Consider the following 19,109-nt stretch of genomic DNA (forward strand, 5'->3'; position numbering starts at 1 on the left):
TTGGGATCGCATGGTGAAGAGAAATACATTGAACAACTTGATGACATTAGCTTCTAGCATCAATTTTGTATCAAAAAAATTGATGGAAAAACACTTATATGGGGCAAGAAGTATTCAACTGTTGCAGAATGGGGGCCGTCGTCAGGTTTATCATTTTTGAAGTTCATTCCAGATCATCCAATATTTGCATCAAAGATAATATTATTACAATCAGTTGTTGAACTCAATAATGCATGAAGGCATAAGAGAGAGATAAATTATTCTGAATGTCTGGAAGAAATAAAAAAATGTATTAGAGATACATATGACTACTTTGATGTTGTTGATTCAGTTTGGTGGGAGTCTTTTTTCAATGATCAAAGTGATATCATCTCAATATCAGGAAATGAATATACACTTTTGAAGACTCCATTTATTTGGCCTCAAAATATGCCAAATGAACAGGAGGAAAGACACATTGTTGAACAACAACAATCTCAAGGCATTATTAATTCTCAACAGGAAGAGGAAAGAGAAATATATATTGGTTCTAGAAGATCGCGTGCACAACGTGAAGCCATGGAAGACCTTTACAAGGGTTCTGTGCAAGATGTTAAGGAGGGTTGCATGATAGCAGCATTAGCATATGGAGATCCACTTGGTTATCCATTTTGGGTTGCGAAGGTTATAAAAGTCATTAAATAAAATGAAGATTTTACAGCTATTGAGGTACATTGGTATGCCACAAATACCCACCCATTCAATGGTGTGTACAAGCCAGAGATGGTAGCTGATAAACAAATTCGCAAAAAGAGAAAAAAAAGGGTACAAATATAAATCGTCACCACACAAACCTATTAAAATTGGAGGATGTTGACATACTTACCTATGACTTTAATTTAACAAAGAGAGGAACACTTTGCTTCAAAACCATAGATATTTTGAAGAAGTTGCTACCAGAAGGAACATTATTGAGATGGGAGTCTCTTGAACCTAGTCGTAGATCTAGAAGACTTTTGAAACCTGAAATGGTGGGCATGCATGTTGACTCAGATGGGGCTCTATTTTATGAAAGAGAAGAATATGGGTAGTTGTTATGAAACCAGCTCAAAAAAGATAGAATGGATAGATCAACGCCTTAGAATTCAGCCTCTTCAAGGGGGAAACCTCCTTTACATTACATAAATGAACAATTCTTGGATGATTCAAATGAAAAAACCTCCTTTCTATATATAGGAGTCTAAGGAGTCACAATATAACCCAGCCGACCTAACAATAATAATATAAAGCCACAAAAATAACAATAGAGGGATTCTATGGGGCACAGTAATAACAATATGGGGACAATAGGGGCACAACAATATTAATAAGGGATACAACTACAATAGTAATGGGGTAATCACTAGTATTATAGGGACCTAACATGCCCCTCTCCTTCAAACTTGAGTAGTTCTGGATGCTTCTGTATAAAATTTTCATCCTCCCATGTGGAATCTTCAGCGAATAAGTTCTTCCACTTGATAAGATACTCTGAAATTGATCGATTTCGTAGCTGTCGAGTTCTTGTTTCTGTGATTGCTTCCAGTTCCAATATAATTTTTCCTTCCTCGTCAAGTTCTGGAAATATTGTTTGAACTGGGAGCTTGTCGCCTATAACCTTCTTTAAACATGAAACATGGAAAACTGGGTGCAATCGAGAAGTTGCAGGAAGCTCCAATTTGTAAGCCATAGTACCAATTTTTTGCAACACCTTGTACGGACCATAATACTTTGGTGGTAATTTATTATCCTTCTTAGCTTGCTTGAGGGACATTTGCTTATATGGTTGTAGCTGTAGGAATACCCAATCACCTACATCAAAACTTCTTTCGTTGCGATGTTGATCTGCTTGTTGTTTCATTCTATTGTGTGCCAACACGAGGTTATCCTTTAAGATTTGGAGGACTTGTTGTTGATGTTCGATGTGATTTTCCACTGCTTGAACCTTAGAATTTTCTCTTAAATATGATGTGATGGATGGTGGCTGATATCCATAAAGTGCCATAAATGGGGTCATTTTTGTTGCTATATGGAAGGAAGTGTTATACCACCATTCAGCCAGTGGCAACCATTTGACCCATTGTGTCTATTTATCAGATACAAAGCAACGAAGATATCCTTCCAAACATTTGTTTACTATCTCAGTTTGCTCATCAGATTGAGGATGATAAGATGAGCTATGAGTTAACTAAGTACCAAGACAAGAAAATAATTCTGTCCAAAAATTTCCAGTGAAAATAGGATCTCTGTCACTTACAATAATCTTTGGGTTTCCATGTAGCTTTTGAATTGCTTCCATAAATGCAGTAGAAATTGTACTGGCTTTAAATGGATCTGATAATGCACAAAAGTGTGCATACTTGGTAATTATATCAACTACCACCATGATGACACTCTTTCCCTCAGACTTGGGTAAACCTGTGATAAAATCCATTGAAACCTCCTCCCAAAGTTGGCTTGGAATGGATAAAGGTTGTAATAGACCAGGTGTCTTAATTGTTTGAACTTTATTTTGTTGGCAAACCAAACATTCCGCCACAAACTTTTGAATATCCGATTTAAGGCCATCCCAAAAAAATTCCTTCTTAACCCTATTGTAAGTTTTTAAAAATCCTGAGTGCCCTCCTAAGGGAGAAGTGTGAAATTCCATAAGAATCTTTTGTTTTAGTTGGGAATTCTTACAGAGGTATAAGCGATATTTGTACCATAACGAATCATTTTTCCAGCTAAATATATCAGATGTACTAGAATCTTGTTGTAACTTTCGAATAAGTGCCCACACTTCTTCATCATTCTTCCATTCCTCCCTTGCTTCGTTTATCCAATCTGGTTGGATAATAGAAATGGCGCACAACAATGCTTCCACATCCTCATCCTTTCTTAAGAGTGCATCTGCCACCACATTTTGCTTCCCTTTTTTGTACATGATTTCAAATTCTTAACCCAACATCTCTGTGACCCACTTTCAGAGGATAATCTTTGTTCTAAAAAGTGTTTAAGGCTATCATGATCCATTTTTACCTTGAAGTGTCTTCCCATTAGGTAGGTTCACCATTTCTTAAGTGCATGGAGTATTTCCAACATTTCCTTCTCATAAATAGCTTTGTGTAAAAACTTTCCCTTGATTGGATGACTTTCAAAAGCAATGGGTCTTTCATCTTGCATTAAAACAGCACCAATTCCATTTCCTAAAGTATCACATTCCACAATAAAGGTTTTTGTGAAGTCCAGTGTAGCTAAGATCGGTGCTTGGCACATTGCCTCTTTAAGATGTTCGAAGGCCTTTGTTTCTTCTGGAGTCCATGAAAATGCATCTTTCTTCAATAATGTTGTTAGAGGTGCTGCTATTCTCCCATAATTCTTAACAAACTTCTGATAATACCCTGTCAACCCGAGAAATCCTCGCAGAGGCTTTATGGATGTGGGGATTTTCCATTCTTTAATGGCTTTAATTTTGCTAGGGTCTACCTTAACTCCTTCATGAGATACAATATGACCCAGATATTCCACCTCTTGTACTCCAAAGAAGAATTTGGATATTTTTGCATATAATTGTTTCTCCTCCAATAGTTGTAGCACCCTGTCAACATGGTCAATATGATCCTTCCAAGCCTTGTTGTAGATTAGTATATCATCAAAAAATACTAACACAAATTTTCTAAGGAAGGGTTTAAAAATGGAATTCATCAAACCTTGAAATGTAGAAGGTGCATTGGTAAGGCAAAAAGGCATGACCAAAAATCATAATGACCCTCATGAGTTCTAAATGTTGTTTACGGAATGTATTCAGTCTTCATTCTGATTTGATGATATCCTGAACGAAGATCCAACTTGGTGAAGTAAATTGATCCATGCAATTCATCCAGTAATTCATCAATGACAGGAATGGGAAACTTATCTTTAATAGTGAGCTTGTTGAGCTCCCTATAATCCGGACACATGCGCCATGATCCATCCTTCTTGTGCACCAATACTACTAGAGCAGAGAAAGAACTTTGAATAGGTTGAATTATACCCGCCTCTAGCATTTCTGCAACCATACGTCCAATTTCACTCTTTTGGGCATAGGGATATCTATACGGCCTGATGTTTGGAGGAACACTTCCTGGAATCAGATGAATAGCATGATCATGATCACGAATAGGTGGGAGACCTTTGGGAGTCTCAAATACCTTGGAATTATTGGCCAAGACTTTTTGGAGATCTAGAAAAATAGATGATTCCAATGTGCAAACATCTACTGAACATAATTGTGCAATTACACCTCTTTGTTCCTTTTTTAGAAGCTTTTTCATACCGTTAGAGCTGATTATCTTTCCCAATTGCCCTGCAATACCCCTTAATTCAACTTCCTTTCCTTCCACAGAAAATTTCATGAAAAGTTCTTGAAAATTAAAAGCTATTGTACCCAAGGATTGTAGCCATTGAACTCCTAGTACAACATCAGCACCTCCCATTGGAATGGAAAGCATTGGGCTATTCAATACATATTCTCCCATGGATAGCTTGATATTATGGCACTTTCCAGAGCAATTTATTGTTCCTCCATTTGCAACCATCACTTGACACTCTGGTGTTGGATATAGGAAGCAATTCAATTCTTTTTCTATCTTACAATGAATAAAATTGTGGGTACTTCCTGAATCAATCAACATTGTTACCTTTTTCTTCTTGATTTGTCCTTCTATCTTGATGGTTTGAGGAGTGGTAATTCAAGCCAATGCATTACAGGATATGGTCGGATTCATGTCTTCTTTATCTAGGCTTTGTTCCTGGAGTATATCCTCTTCTTTTGACCTTTCTTGCTCCTTTTCTTCTTCCTCTTCGCAATTGATGTAGAATTATTTCTTCTCATCACACTTCTGACCTTTATTGTATTTGATATCACAACTGTAACAAAGCCCTTTTTCTCTTTTTTCTTCCAATTGTTGTGGTGTCAACCTTATAGGTTGTGGAAGACTAGGGGCAACAACACTTCCATCTTTATAGTTGTGAGTGGTATGCTTCCTGGTTGCCATAATTTTTCTTTTCATTTTTCTTGCTAACCTGAATGTCTTCTCTAATGAATCAAGTTCCCAAAGGCGAACATCATGTTGCATATTTTCCTTTAAAGTCCCTATGAACACATCAATCCTATGCTCCTCTAGAATATTTTTTACCCTTATGTTCAATTTTTGGAACTCCTCAATGTGCTCCATTACTGAACCCTTTTGTTTGAGACTTATCAATTGGCTAAAAAAAGTGTTGCTTTTTGTATCTTCATAATGCACTGTCAATTCTTCCATAAAAATTGCCCAAGTGATAATTTGTTTACGAGAGCAAAGCCATTGATACCATACAAACTGATTTGGTTCCAAATATAAAGTTGCAATACGTACCTTTTGTGTGTTTTGCACATTATTGAGATCGAAAAATTGCTCCATTTGTAATATCCATGTTGTGGGATCCTTGCCATCAAACTTCCTCATATCGATTTTTGGAATATGGTGGGTCTTTGGTCCAACATTAGAGTCTATGAAATCATGATTAACATTTCTTTTGTTCTCATCATGAGTTTCATTTACTACCCTTTCACCATACTAAGCATTTCTTGTAGAAACTTTGTCAAATCTGTCTTCAAATCTTCCATGCTTGTCTTCAAATCTATCTTCAAATCGTCCATCTTAGCTTCCATGCCATTCATCTTAGCTTCCGCGCCATTTATCTTAGATTCCATTCCATTTATTTTAGATTCCATGCCATTTATCTTAGCTTTTGTTAGCTTTTGCGAGAGTGACATTTGTTGCACTTGGTCTTGTAATTTTAATATTATCATGTAGCATTTCTTCCTCTTCTTCATGAGTCATGCTAGCGCTTTCAGGCTACTTACTAGGTATTTGCATTTTCTTTCCTCGGGGCATCAGTTACAGATAATAATGCTCTACTATGCCCTTTGAATTCTTCAAAATAATGTTTCAAACCAAGTTTAAGAAAAAAATTTAAAAAATCTACACACCTTTTTTCACTTTGTAGCAGCTCGATATTGCCTCTGATGTATCTCTGTAATTTCAGATCATCCAGTTCTGAAATTGTGATCTTTAGTAGTCCTCAGTGTCTTCTTTCCAATGCCACCAGTCTGATCCAAATTGGATTCTCCAAGGAAGAGTTATGTCAAATCTCCCACAGTGACCTGATTATAGACTAGTTCAGTAGAGCAAAAGTGTACGACGTCCCACGAGTAACTATTTCGACCTTTTTCTCTAAAAAAATATTTACAAGAAACTTTTCGTCCTCTTTCTGTACCTTCTTACGAAATTTCAATCCGATGCTCAGAGAGAAAGTTATGACAATTTTCCCTAGGTCACCTGTTTGGAATGTAATTCAGGAGTCTGCAAAAAGACCAACTTCCTCAGATCATATCTCCGCAAATATAGCGTGAAAAGCTCTGAAATTCGAACCCGAGGTTCAGTGCGATTTCTTCTCAAATGGGTTTTTTTTTAGCTTTTGAAACGTCGCAAAAAATAAATAAATAAAAGATAAAAAAAAAAAAAAAAAATTAAATTAAAAAAAAAAAAAGAAGAAGAAGAAGAAGAAGAAAAGAGTAGTTATAGCAAAAAATGCCAAGATCACCTATTTGGAGCAGTGAAACCCTAGAATTCAAAGCTCTAATACCATATGTTATGAAACCAGCTCAAAAAAGATAGAATGGATAGATCAACACCTTAGAATTCAGCCTCTTCAAGGGGTCAACCTCCTTTACATTACATAAATGAACAATTCTTGGATGATTCAAATAACAAAACCTCATTTCTATATATAGGAGTCTAAGGAGTCATAATATAACCCAACCAACCTAACAATAATAATATAAAGCCACAAAAATAACAATAGAGGGATTCTATGGGGCACAGTAATAACAATATGGGGACAATAGGGGCACAACAATATTAATAAGGGATACAACTACAATAGTAATATGGTAATCATTAGTATTATAGGGACCTAACAGTAGTCTTCATCTTCATCCAGTCATTCATCTGAAGATGTAGATTCTGATGGTGTGCCAGACCCTATGGATGATTTTGACTAAATGTCTAAGACATTTTATGTAAGTGAAGTTTGCATGGTATCTTGAAATAAATATTTTGACTTCCATGATCTTACATGAATTTATGAGTCATTTCTATGTTTGTTGGATTTAATATTTTAATTAAAATAAATTCATGTCTTTAGAGATGTTTGCATGGTAACTTGAAATAAATATGTTTGACTTCCATATGATCTTACATGAAGTTATGGGTCATTTCTATGTTTTTTGGATTATATGCTTTAATGTATGTGATATTCAATCTACGAAAGTTGATATTTTAATTAAAAGTAAATAAATATTAGAAATTAATGTTGATTTTTTAAATTATACAGTGATATTATCATGATATTATTTATTGTTATCATTTGGTATAAGATAGTTTTAAAATTGTTGAAATTTAATGCCTCATTAAAAAGAACACTTCATTTTAATGGTTGATTTTTAGGTTTTTCTTACAATAGGATAAGTTGTTAGACTAAAATTTGAAAAGAGCTATAGTTTTATCCTTTGAAATAAAAATTACTCTTGGAATAATGAATCTTTCATTTACTTGTTCATTTTTTAAAAATGTTTTAGTCATATCATTTGTCCAATTTCATGGTTGAAATGTGTTACAAACTGAAGGTTTTTAATTAAAGGTTGAAAATTTGTCAAAACGTTAAGGTGTTTCTGAATTATGATATTTTATCTTTAATGCTATGGTTGAAAACAATTACAATTTCAAAGTTTTTTAGAGTCAAGATATTTCATCTTTAACTCCATTGCTAAAAATTACTCTTGGAATAATGAATCTTTCATTTACTTGTTCATTTTTATAAATTGTTTTAGTCATATAATTTGTCCATAATTTCATAGTTGAATTGTGTTACAAACTGAAGGTTTTTAATTACAAAGTTGAAAATTTGTCAAAATGTTAAGGTGTTTCTGAATTATGATATTTTATCTTTAATGTTATAGTTGAAAACAATTACAATTTCAATGTTTTTTAGAGTCAAGATATTTTATCTTTAACAACATGGATGGAAATAGTTGGAATTATCAAGATTCGAGACATGATATTTTATCTTTAACATCATGTCCGAGAATTGTTGGAATTTTACAGTGTTTCAAAGTCCAGATATTTTATCTTTAACTCCATTGCTAAAAATTACTCTTGGAATAATGAATCTTTCATATACTTGTTCATTTTTAAAAATTGTTTTAGTCATATAATTTGTCCATAATTTCATGGTTGAAATGTGTTACAAATTGAAGGTTTTTAATTACAAGGTTGAAAATTTGTCAAAATGTTAAGGTGTTTCTGAATTATGATATTTTATCTTTAATGCTATGGTCAAAAACAATTACAATTTCAAGGTTTTTTAGAGTCAAGATATTTTATCTTTAACAACATGGATAGAAATGGTTTGAATTATCAAGATTCGAGACATGATATTTTATCTTTAACATCATGTCCGAGAATTGTTGGAATTTTATAGTTTTTCAAATTCCGGATATTTTCTCTTTAACTCCATTGTTAAAAAATGTCAAAATTGTAACCTAATTTTTTTTTTATTCCAGAATAAGCAATTTTTTTAAGGGTGTTTTTTTCATCCATTTAAAAAAAATGGTTTTTACTTCCATTTATAAAAAAAAAGTTGAAAATTTACCCTTAAAAAAAACATCATTCTGGAATAAACATTTTTCATCTTTGGGTTGTTTTTCATTTTTTTTGGGTTTTTGGGCTTGAGTGCCCGTTTTGAGGTAATAGTTCTCGTTTCATCCGTAACTATGTTGAGGGTGAGAGCAGACATGCAAAGCACAAAGAGATCTCAAATATTTCACAATTGAGCGCATAACAAGAGTAGAGTGCACAGAAAGCAGAGAGGGGGAGCTCAATTTTATTATACCACTATAGGAAGAGAGCAGAGCTTGATTCCAGGCCACAGTAGTCGAGAAGATTGTTTTTCTCCCTTCAAGGCATTGAGGAGGAAATTGGTTGTTTTCCTTTACTCTCATAAATTCATCCTTTCGATTGAGGCATAAGAGTATAAGAGGGGTTTCCTTTAGGAAAGGGTAAATCTCAAGACACCTCAGGAAGCTGGAGGGTGGAGATGGAATTCTCAGGAAATTCCCTTAACATCCTGGGGTAGGCATTTATCTCTTGGAATCCTAGTTAAGGAAACTATAAAAGTATCCATTGCTTTTTGTTTAATTTGGCAATGGGATTCTAAATTTCCTCATTGGGTGGAACCACTATGTTGTGTACTAATAGGGTGGAGGTGAAGTCTATGGATTCCATAGAGTATGTGTGTGTACTACTAGATGGCTAGCGAGTGGAGGCAAAATTCCTGTGGATTCCCTATGTTGATTTTTTGTTATTGAAAGTATGAAGGGTGCATTTAGGAGGCCTCTAGATTCCCTAGACATAATTTACATCATTTGATTAGTTAGAGAGTTGAGGCAGCAAGCCTTTGGACTCCCTGTGCATTATTTATCATCATTTTCTAGATCGAGGATTGAGGCAATAGGCCTTTGGATTCCCTAAAGGTGACTAACTGTTGAATAGTTGGTGGGTGGAGGTGGGAGGATCTTTGATGTACCTATTTCAATTGGCAGATGTTGAATAATTTCCCTTGAGAAATACCACCTCAGTCCCTGTAGAAATTATGGTGTAGATTTGCAACTACTCAAGAAGTTTTAATAAAAATCACGACACAAACCTACTCTACTTATCTGCGGAAGTTAATTCACAATTTAGAACAAGATTTTCAGACCTGCATTAATAAATAGCACACATGCACACAGTTCTTTTCTTAGGGAAATAAATATGCTAAAAACCCCAATCCCTGCTTGAAATATGCTAAAAACCCCAATCCCTGCTTACATTAATTTGATGAATAAAGATGTATTACAATTTCTTTTTCTCAAATGAGCACAACCTGCAAATCACTAACCTATCTCTATGCTCACTAAGAAGCTCTAACCCAAACTTAGTCAATTTCTACATTTTCTTGAGCCCCTATTTCCTTGTGCAATTCCTTGAGAAATTAGGCCCTTATTAATTAGGAATTTCTCCAAAAATGGATTGTGCAATTCCCAAGGTTGATCATCTGACTGCATGCAACACCTATACACTCAAGACCGGTCTACAACTAATGTTACACTACCTTGGAATATCCACCACAATTGGGGAACTCGAATTCTCTGCATGCACTATCTATTTTGGGTTGATTGATGAGTTAATTGGATGACCACTGAGTTAGACTAAATTCACACTGCACAACTAACCTTCCACTAGTTCCTCCAATAGTTGAAACTAGTTTAATTGAAAAAAACTTGAGATAACTGAATTTGATTGCTACAAATTATCAATCACACATGCTTAACTGAACTCTAACTTCTCCAACTCGAATTTACTGAGTAAACTAGGTGACACAATCCATGTCACACAAGTTAATTGCATCCAAGTTGTTTGTTGATGTGGAAACTCGAATTTTCTCAATTTAATCAAGGCAAAATCAAATTGAGAATTTCTTGTTGCATTTTTCAACACTCCCTATCAACAAGAAATGGATTATCAACCACCCCTAGCTTGCACCTGTGGAACTCAAACTTCCCTCTTAGAAACGCCTTTGTCAAAATGTTAGCATCTTATTCCTCTGTCGGAATGTGTTGAAGCAACATTATCTGCCTCTGCACACAGACTTGTAAATGGTGATACAAGATATCTATATGCTTGGATTGATCATGAAAAATAGGATTCTCAGAGATATTGATGCAACTTTGATTATCACAGTAGATCACAGTTGGATCCATCATTTGACCAAATAATCCAACAAGTATTTTTCTCATCTAGAACGCCTCACATGTTGCTTGACTTGAATCCATGTATTTTTCTTTTGCTGAGCTGAGCACCAAATATATTAGCTTCTTGTTGTACACAGTTGTGGACCCAACACTAAAAATTCGACCTGATGTACTCTTTCAGTCTGATGGACTCCCCGCCCAATCTACAACTGTGAAGCAACACAACTTAACTCCCTTTGTTCATATGTACCATACTCCAAACTGGGTAGTGCCTCTGAGGTACTGTAAGACATGATTAGCTTCCTTCCAAAATTATTTGGTTGGCTGAGCCATAGCTTGGCTCAATTGGTTGATTGCATAGCACATATTTGGTTGTGTGTTCACAAGATACATGAGTGAACCCACTAGCTGTTAACAAATGGTAGCATCCACTTCCTCACTTGAAGTGGCATCCTTCTTCCTCCAGTTGGTTGCTAGAGGTGTCTTCATGGGTTTGCAACTATCCATGAATAATCTCTGAAGTATCTCGTTGGCATACCTTCCTTAATAGGCAAACAGTTCCCCATATCCTTTCCATACTTCCAACCTGAGGAAGTAGTGCATGAGACCCATGTCTTTGATTTCAAACTCCCTTGCAAGGTCCTCCTTGCCAGATCTGATCAACTATTCATTACCAATTAAAATCAAATCATCAGTATATAAGACAATAATAATCAATTTACCTTTTACCAAGATGTGATATAGGTTTGCATTCGCTTCACTTTTGGTGAAGCCCAAACCGGTGAGATAGTCATCAATCCTGGTGTACCAGGAATGGGGTGCCTGCTTAAGACCATAAAACGCTCGCTTGAGTCTGCACACATGAGAATCTCAATCAAATTTCTTAAAACCTTCTAGTTATTCAATGTACACCTCCTCCTCAATAACCCCATTGAGAAATGTTGTTTTTACATCCATCTGGTGGATCTTCCACCCCATCTGTGCAGCCAGAGCAAAAATTGATCTAATAGATGAGTACCTTGCTACAGGAGAAAAGGTCTCATCATAGTCAATTCCCTCAACTTGAGAGTACCCCTTGGCCACAAATCTAGCCTTATACTTCTATTCTTTCATCTGTTGCTTGCTTTGCCTTGAAGATCCATCTCAAACCCACTATTGATTTATCTGTTGGTGTTAGGACCACTTCCCAAACATTTTTATTTACAATGGATTCATATTCCTCCACCATTGCATAAACCCATATATGTTATTGTATTGCTTACTTGAAAGAGGATGGCTCAGTCTATACAAGCTCAGTCATTAGATCCATGTAGCCAGTGTATCGATTAGGTGACCTTCTCTTATTGCCTTGATTTTAAGGAGCACCCACATTCTCCCTCGTATCTTGCACAAGTATCTCATCCTCCATGGTTCTTTTTTTTCCTTCTCTGGATGATTCTGCTTGAGTAGTTGTCTCCACTCTTTGATCCGCAATGTGTGGTTGCGCCACAACTTCCTGAGGTTCCTCCTTTGGAGATAAAATCTCCTCTTCTATTGGGATCTGAAGCCCCCTCTCAAGAGAGCACTACATCACCTTCTCCTCATTAATTTTGCATCCCTTCGCATAGTTGTCATTCTGAGGGATGGAAAGTACACATGGTAGTTTTGTGGAATTTTTGTGTAACCCACAAATACCCCAAATTATATGGTCGACTCAAGCTTCTTCATTGATTCTTTGGAGACATGGCAATAATGAAAGGCTCCAAAAATCTTAAAGTGTGACACATCCATCTTCCTCACCAAGAAATCCTCCTCTAGTTTAATCATTCCAAAAATCTGATGAGGACTCTGGTTTTGCAAATAGAATGTTGTATTGCATGCTTTAGCCCACAAATGCATAGTTATGCCTTGGTCATGCAACCTCGCCCTTGTTTCTCCCACAATACTACAATTCTTTCTCTCAGCCACCCCATTCTATTGTTGTTGTGGGGTGTTTCAACTCTCATGGAATGCCTTCTTTTGAACAGATATTTTTAAATTCATTCAACACATACTCACCTACATTATCTCTCCTGGGATCCTTCACCTTCTTGTTGGTTTCTTTCTCATCCAGTGCCTTGAATTCTACGAACTTGGAGAATGTCCCATATTTATTTTGCATGAAGAAGATCCAGCACTTCCGTGAGAAGTCATCAATAAAAATGACAAAATATTTGTGTCTAGAAGTGGAGGCAGTCGAGAAAGGTCCACAAACATCAGAGTGGATCCTTTCCAAGACTACATGTGCTTTTTTTTCCCGATCATGGAATGTGGATTTTGTGTACTTCCTCAAAGTACATTCTTTCCATACATCTTGTTGCTCAAGTGCTCCTTTGGTAAGGGCAGTGGTTATTTGTTGCATAATATTTAGGGAACCATGATGTAAATGGCCAAGTATTTTGCGCCAAAGTTCACCGACATCGCGGCTTTGCACCTTCTCCACTTTTGTGATTAATGCAGCACAGTCTTCCACATCTAGCTTATATAGGTTTTTCACACGAACCCTAATATGATTCACCTATCTTGTGGCTATGTGTCTCATGAATGCTTTTCCTTTGCTTAAGATCACATCATAACTACGGTATCGAAAACTACAATAAAGATGAGATTTTTCTTTAGGCCAGGAACGAACATGATATCCTTGAACCTGAGAGGGGAGCTTGACTCCCTTTGAAAGGTGATTGTACCAACCTCAATCATGTTTTACTTTCTTTCATCCCCTAACTCAATATGCATCTATAGGTATTTCTCCTCCATGTCACTGAAAAACTCTACACCTTGTCATCTGGAACGAGGCACCTTGAGTCTAAGTACCACACACTCCCCATAATTGCCTTGGCCATGCATGCAATAAGGGTAAAGTCGAACTCAAACTGTGAATCCAAGGTTGCATTTGTTTCTCCTCCCAAGGTCTTCTTGCTTTCCTTTTTTTTCAACACTTTGTGACATAGTGCCTGAATTCATGACAATTGAAGAATTTAATTTTGGAAAAATATTTCTTCTTTCCCCCTTAGCTAGACTCTGTTTTGGATTGAAATTATTCTCTTTTCCCTTATTTCCCTTTCCAACCATTGAAAATTTTTGTTCATCCTTTCCCTTAGATGAATTCCCATCTCCGGTATTCCACCTTATTTCCTCTTGTACCAAATCGGATCATAAGCATTCCCAATTCGATAGTTTCTCCTTCCCATTCACCAAATCTTGGTAGCTATGCTGGCTCTTGGGAAGGTCTAGAAGGGCTAGGCTTACCAAGTCATCTTCTAGAACATTAACATCATGACATTGTGTGAACCTGCTCAGATGCTACGGAATGGTGTCATTCTTCTGCATCTTGATAATTTGAAGTTTATCCTTGAGTGCCAAGTTCTTATGGTCACTAATATTCTCGAACAATTCTATCAGTACTTTCCACATTGTGAACAATGTTTCTTTTCTGTGGGGATTCGAGATAATGAAATCTCGTACTCCCTCCAAGATTATTCTCCTCGCCTTGGCTACATCTTTCTTCCACTGAGCAAGGTTATGCCCATCAGATTCTGGTGATTTTGCAACATTTGTCTTGATGTATTCTAGCAATCCATTGTCATCCAATATCGCCTCCATGCGATGAAATTAGAATTGCCTTCCAAGGAATGCTCTAGCCTTAGTCCATCAAAGGTCATCCTCTCAGTTCTAAAGAGATCCCGATGCACTTAACTTGAAATTCGATCCTCCTGAGAAACAACTTCCAAATTCCTGCTCTGATACCATGTAGAAATTATGGTGTAGATTTGCAAGTGCTCATGAATTTTTATTCAAAATCACAAGACATAAACCTACTCTACTGCTCTAAGCAAGTTAATTCACAATTTAGAACAAAAATTTCAGACATGCAATAAGAAATAACACACATGCACATATATTTTTCCTAGGGAAATAAATTTGCTAAAAAACCCAATGCTTGCTTGCATTAATCTAATAAATAGAGATGTATTACAATTTCTCTGCTCAATTGAGCATAACCTCCAAGGGAATAACCTATCTCTCTACTCACTGAGAAGGTCTGACCTAGACTTAGTCAATTTTTTTCTCTACTTGAGCCCTTATTCCCTTGTGCATTTCCTTGAGAAATTAGGCCCTTATTATTTAGGAATTTCTCTAAAAATAGATTGCACAATTCCAAGGTTGATCATTTGACTGCACGCAACACCTATACACTCAAGACTAGTCTAAAACTTATGTTACATTACCTTAGAATCTCCACCACAGCTATGGAACTCAAATTCTCTGCATGCACTAGCTATTTTGGGTTGATTGATCAGTTAACTGGATGATCATTGAGTTAGACTGAAGTCACATTGTACAACTGACCTTCCACTAGTTCCTCCAATAGTTGGAACTAGTTTCACTGAAAACAACTTAAGATAACTAACTTTGATTGCTACAAATTAGCAATCACACATACTTCATTGAACTCTAATTCCTCCAACTCAGATTTACTGAGTAAACTAGGTGACACAAGCCATGTCACACAAGTTAACTGCATCCAAGTTGTCTGTTGATGTGGAAATTCGAATTTTCTCAATTCAATCAAGGCAAAATCAAATTGAGAATTTCTTGTCGCATTTTTCAACAATCCCTTGAATATGGCTCAGGGGTGACAGTTTCAAGTAGCTTGGTTGCAGCTTGTCTATGGTTGGGTGGAGAGCTGAAGTCCTGAAATCAGCTTCCCACTTTCAATATAAATCCAAGACAAGTTCTCTTGTGCATACCTTGTATGGTTCCATGTATGGTTGTCATGTTGATCTATGAATGGTTATTATGTTGATTGTATGAATGACAAGTTCTAATTCACTTGTTTTATATGTTGAATGGTTGAATATCTTTCATATGAGGATGTGTGGATGAATATGAGAACTTCATGGAATTAGTAGCCTTATGCTAACATGTTGATGCAAGAAGGGTTCACCCTTGATATTTTTGGGAATGCACTAGTAATATGTTGAGCTATGAGAATAAATGTCCTTGTGGACTAATTATTATATCATGATGAATGGATGTTATGATTTGAACCATATTGTCATTAGAATGTTATAGTATTTCTACATTGTCAACTCTATGGTTTTATTCCTGCCACATTATCTCTCTTAGTGCATTTCTTTAACTTAAAATATGAATGCATGCATGGTCACGGTGAATCTTTGGTCATCATTGCTCAACTAGTTAAGCTGGTGGGGTTGAGGCAAAGAGTTTCTTTATTTTGTATATTTATTTGTCTTTCTGGGGTCATATAAGAATCACTCTCGTAAGTGACTCAGTTTTTGCGATTTCCTTGATGGAATGTGCATGACTTCTGTCTTAAGTAATTCCTTAAATATCAGTGGCCCTGTGGTGCAACTAGTAGCCCTTAGAAAACCCAAAAAACTCATGAATAAAATTAGCCCCTGAAATACACTGAAAACTTGGAGAAAATCAAAAATTGTGAGTTTTTGACCCATAGGTCAGGGGTCAGGACCTCGACCTAAGTCAGAGGTTGGGGGTCAGGGTCGTTGTAACAAGGGTAAAGGTGTGAGGGTGAAGCCATCCTTGACTAGGTCGAAGGTCAAGGGTCGACATCCTGACTTAAGTCAGACATCGGGGGCCAACCCGCTTTTAAAAAGGAATTCGCATAGTGAGAGCCAACCCCGACTTGGGTCAGGGGTTAGGGGTCAAACCTTGGCATAGGTTAGGAATCGAGGGTCCAATGGTGTGAAAAAGTAGTTTAACCCATGCAGTGGAGGGTCAACCCCGACTAGGTCGAAGGTTAGGGGTCGGGCCCAGAAATGAGAAAATGCACATTGTGATGTGTTCTGACCCCGACCAGCTTGTGAGCCTGAGTACCACGTGGCAGCGAGATGATGTGGCAGGGCAAGTGGGGCCCATCTGTGGGTTGTTTTGTTGCAAACATTTTGTTACAGTAGCTTTGTAAGAGCAGGATCATGGGCATATTTTTTTTGCTTATTTATTAATTATGCACTAACAATTGATATTGTTTAACATGTGATTGATGCATATGAATTATTCAGGATCATGGGCATATATTTTTTCTCTTATTTATTAATTATGCACTAACAATTGATATTGTTTAACATGTGATTGATGCATATGAATTATTCAGGATCATGGGCATACTTACATGATTGTTTTGTCACAACAGAGATCTCTATGTTAGCCCCATGAATGCAAGTTCGTCGTCATGATTTTGGTTTATCATATTATCACATGAAGTATCTAACAATGTGTATTAATTGACAGCATGTTGAAAGCATCCTAAGGCATTGATAATGCAACAATGGTGACTAAAATGGTGCAGTATAGCTCAAATCAGTCACAGCATGGATGTGAAGGAATCAGGGCTAATAAAGAGGAGAGATAAGTTGACCAATGGGGAGGGAATCACTCTCCAAACTAGTTGAAAACTCTGAGAAGCCTAAGGGTAGAAGTTAGGAGATTTAAAGTAGATAACAAGAGGTTGGTGTGAGCTCAAGAGAAGCAAGATGAGATAAATGTAGTTATCTGAGAAAGTCTCTCAGATCTGTAGAGGAAGAGGAAATCTAAGATGAGGTCTAGCCATAGAGGTAGGAAAAACCATCAGGATTTAGAAGAGCATACAAAAGGAGAAAATGGCAGCAGGTCCAAGAAGAATCATAGGCCTGAAAGTGAATATATTGTGCCATGAAATGCACCATTAAGAACTATAAGAGGAGGAACCAGCACTTATGTGCATCAGTCTAGCAGGCCATCTATTTTTTCTACCTAGAAACACCATCATTACTCTCATCATCATCATCATCAGAGAAGAAAGGAGAACGATTATAAGCCTAAGCAATTCAGGAAAGCAAGAAATCCACATTTGATGGGGATATGAAGAAATTAGAAGAGCAGAAGCTTGGTTGCTTGGCATGAAGAAATTTTTCAGATTTTATGATTATTCTGAAAATATGAAAGCCAAGATTCCACCTACAACTTTAAAGAAAAGGAAGACAAATGGTGGAAATATCTGAAAAAAATTTGAAACATTGCATAGAAGGAATTGACTTGGACATAATTTGAAAAGTTATTCAGAGAGAAATATTTATCTAAGTGCTACTCTGATGGAAAAGTAAGAGAGTTATATGAACTCAACATGGGACAAATGGCAGATGATGAATATGTTATCGAGTTCCTAGAATTATGAGGTATGTGTCATACCTCAAGGACGAGAAAGCTAAAATTCAAAGATTTATTGGTGGATTGCCTATGGAATTCATAGGCAAAATCAAATTCCTGGAACCTCAAACTCTGAATGACGTTGTTAAGAAGCTAAAACATTGCTTCGAACAAGAAAAACGTAGGCCAAAAATTAAGGGGTCTGGAAGCCTAGGAATAAAGTTGTTAATAAGAAGAGTTAGCCTAACAAAAGATCAAAAAAGAGGGAGAATAAGCTCCCAGACACAATGAATCGATCTCAGCAGAAAATTGTTCCAGTTGATAAAAGAAATGTGCAACATCCAATGACAGTGTAGCAAGCAGCATAAATGAAAGAGAAATTGAGGTGTTGGACTTGTGGTGAGAACCACATAAAAATGGATTGTCCACACCAGCGAAACAGATGACCTAATATCTACAATGTCCAGGAAGATTGTACAATGGGGGATGTAGCTCAAAGATTGCCCAAAATTTACACAGCTGGTGGGCTCCAGTATTGTAGCAATAATGCTACAACTCCTGGGGCTTCCTATCTCTAATTTTATCAACCCAGTAGTTCGTACAAACTTGGAAGCGACGTTGTTGTATGCACAAGTACTAGCTCTTGTCGCAGCTGTCACTTGGTCAGCTGGCACAAGTCCGCTAGGGCTCAAGCCAACTTCTATATGCTCTCAGAAGAAGCTTTCTAAATGATGGACGAAGGCTATTTCAAAGGAAATGAATCTACTTTGCAGAAATGAACTGAAAGCCAACCAAGACATGAAACCCTAGTAAACCCTAATCTGACTAGTTTAACCTCTATGATGCAATAGTGAGAGTGCAAATGTCTAAAAAGGATGCCATTACTTCTACTGATGTGAAATGCATGAACTCAAACTACTTCCATTAAAAAGAACATTGTTTTTGTATTTTTGCTTAAGTGGTTGGAGTGATTACGGTTTTGTTTCTTATTAGGGTTTGGTTGTGCAGAGGTGGTGCGAAGGGAGAGAAAGCTTGGGAAAGGTCGGGA

Source organism: Pinus tabuliformis, chromosome 5_1 (genome assembly GCF_031772625.1).
Source record: "Pinus tabuliformis cultivar Carrire ecotype Pingquan chromosome 5_1, CPIR1, whole genome shotgun sequence".
NCBI lineage: Eukaryota > Viridiplantae > Streptophyta > Pinopsida > Pinales > Pinaceae > Pinus > Pinus tabuliformis.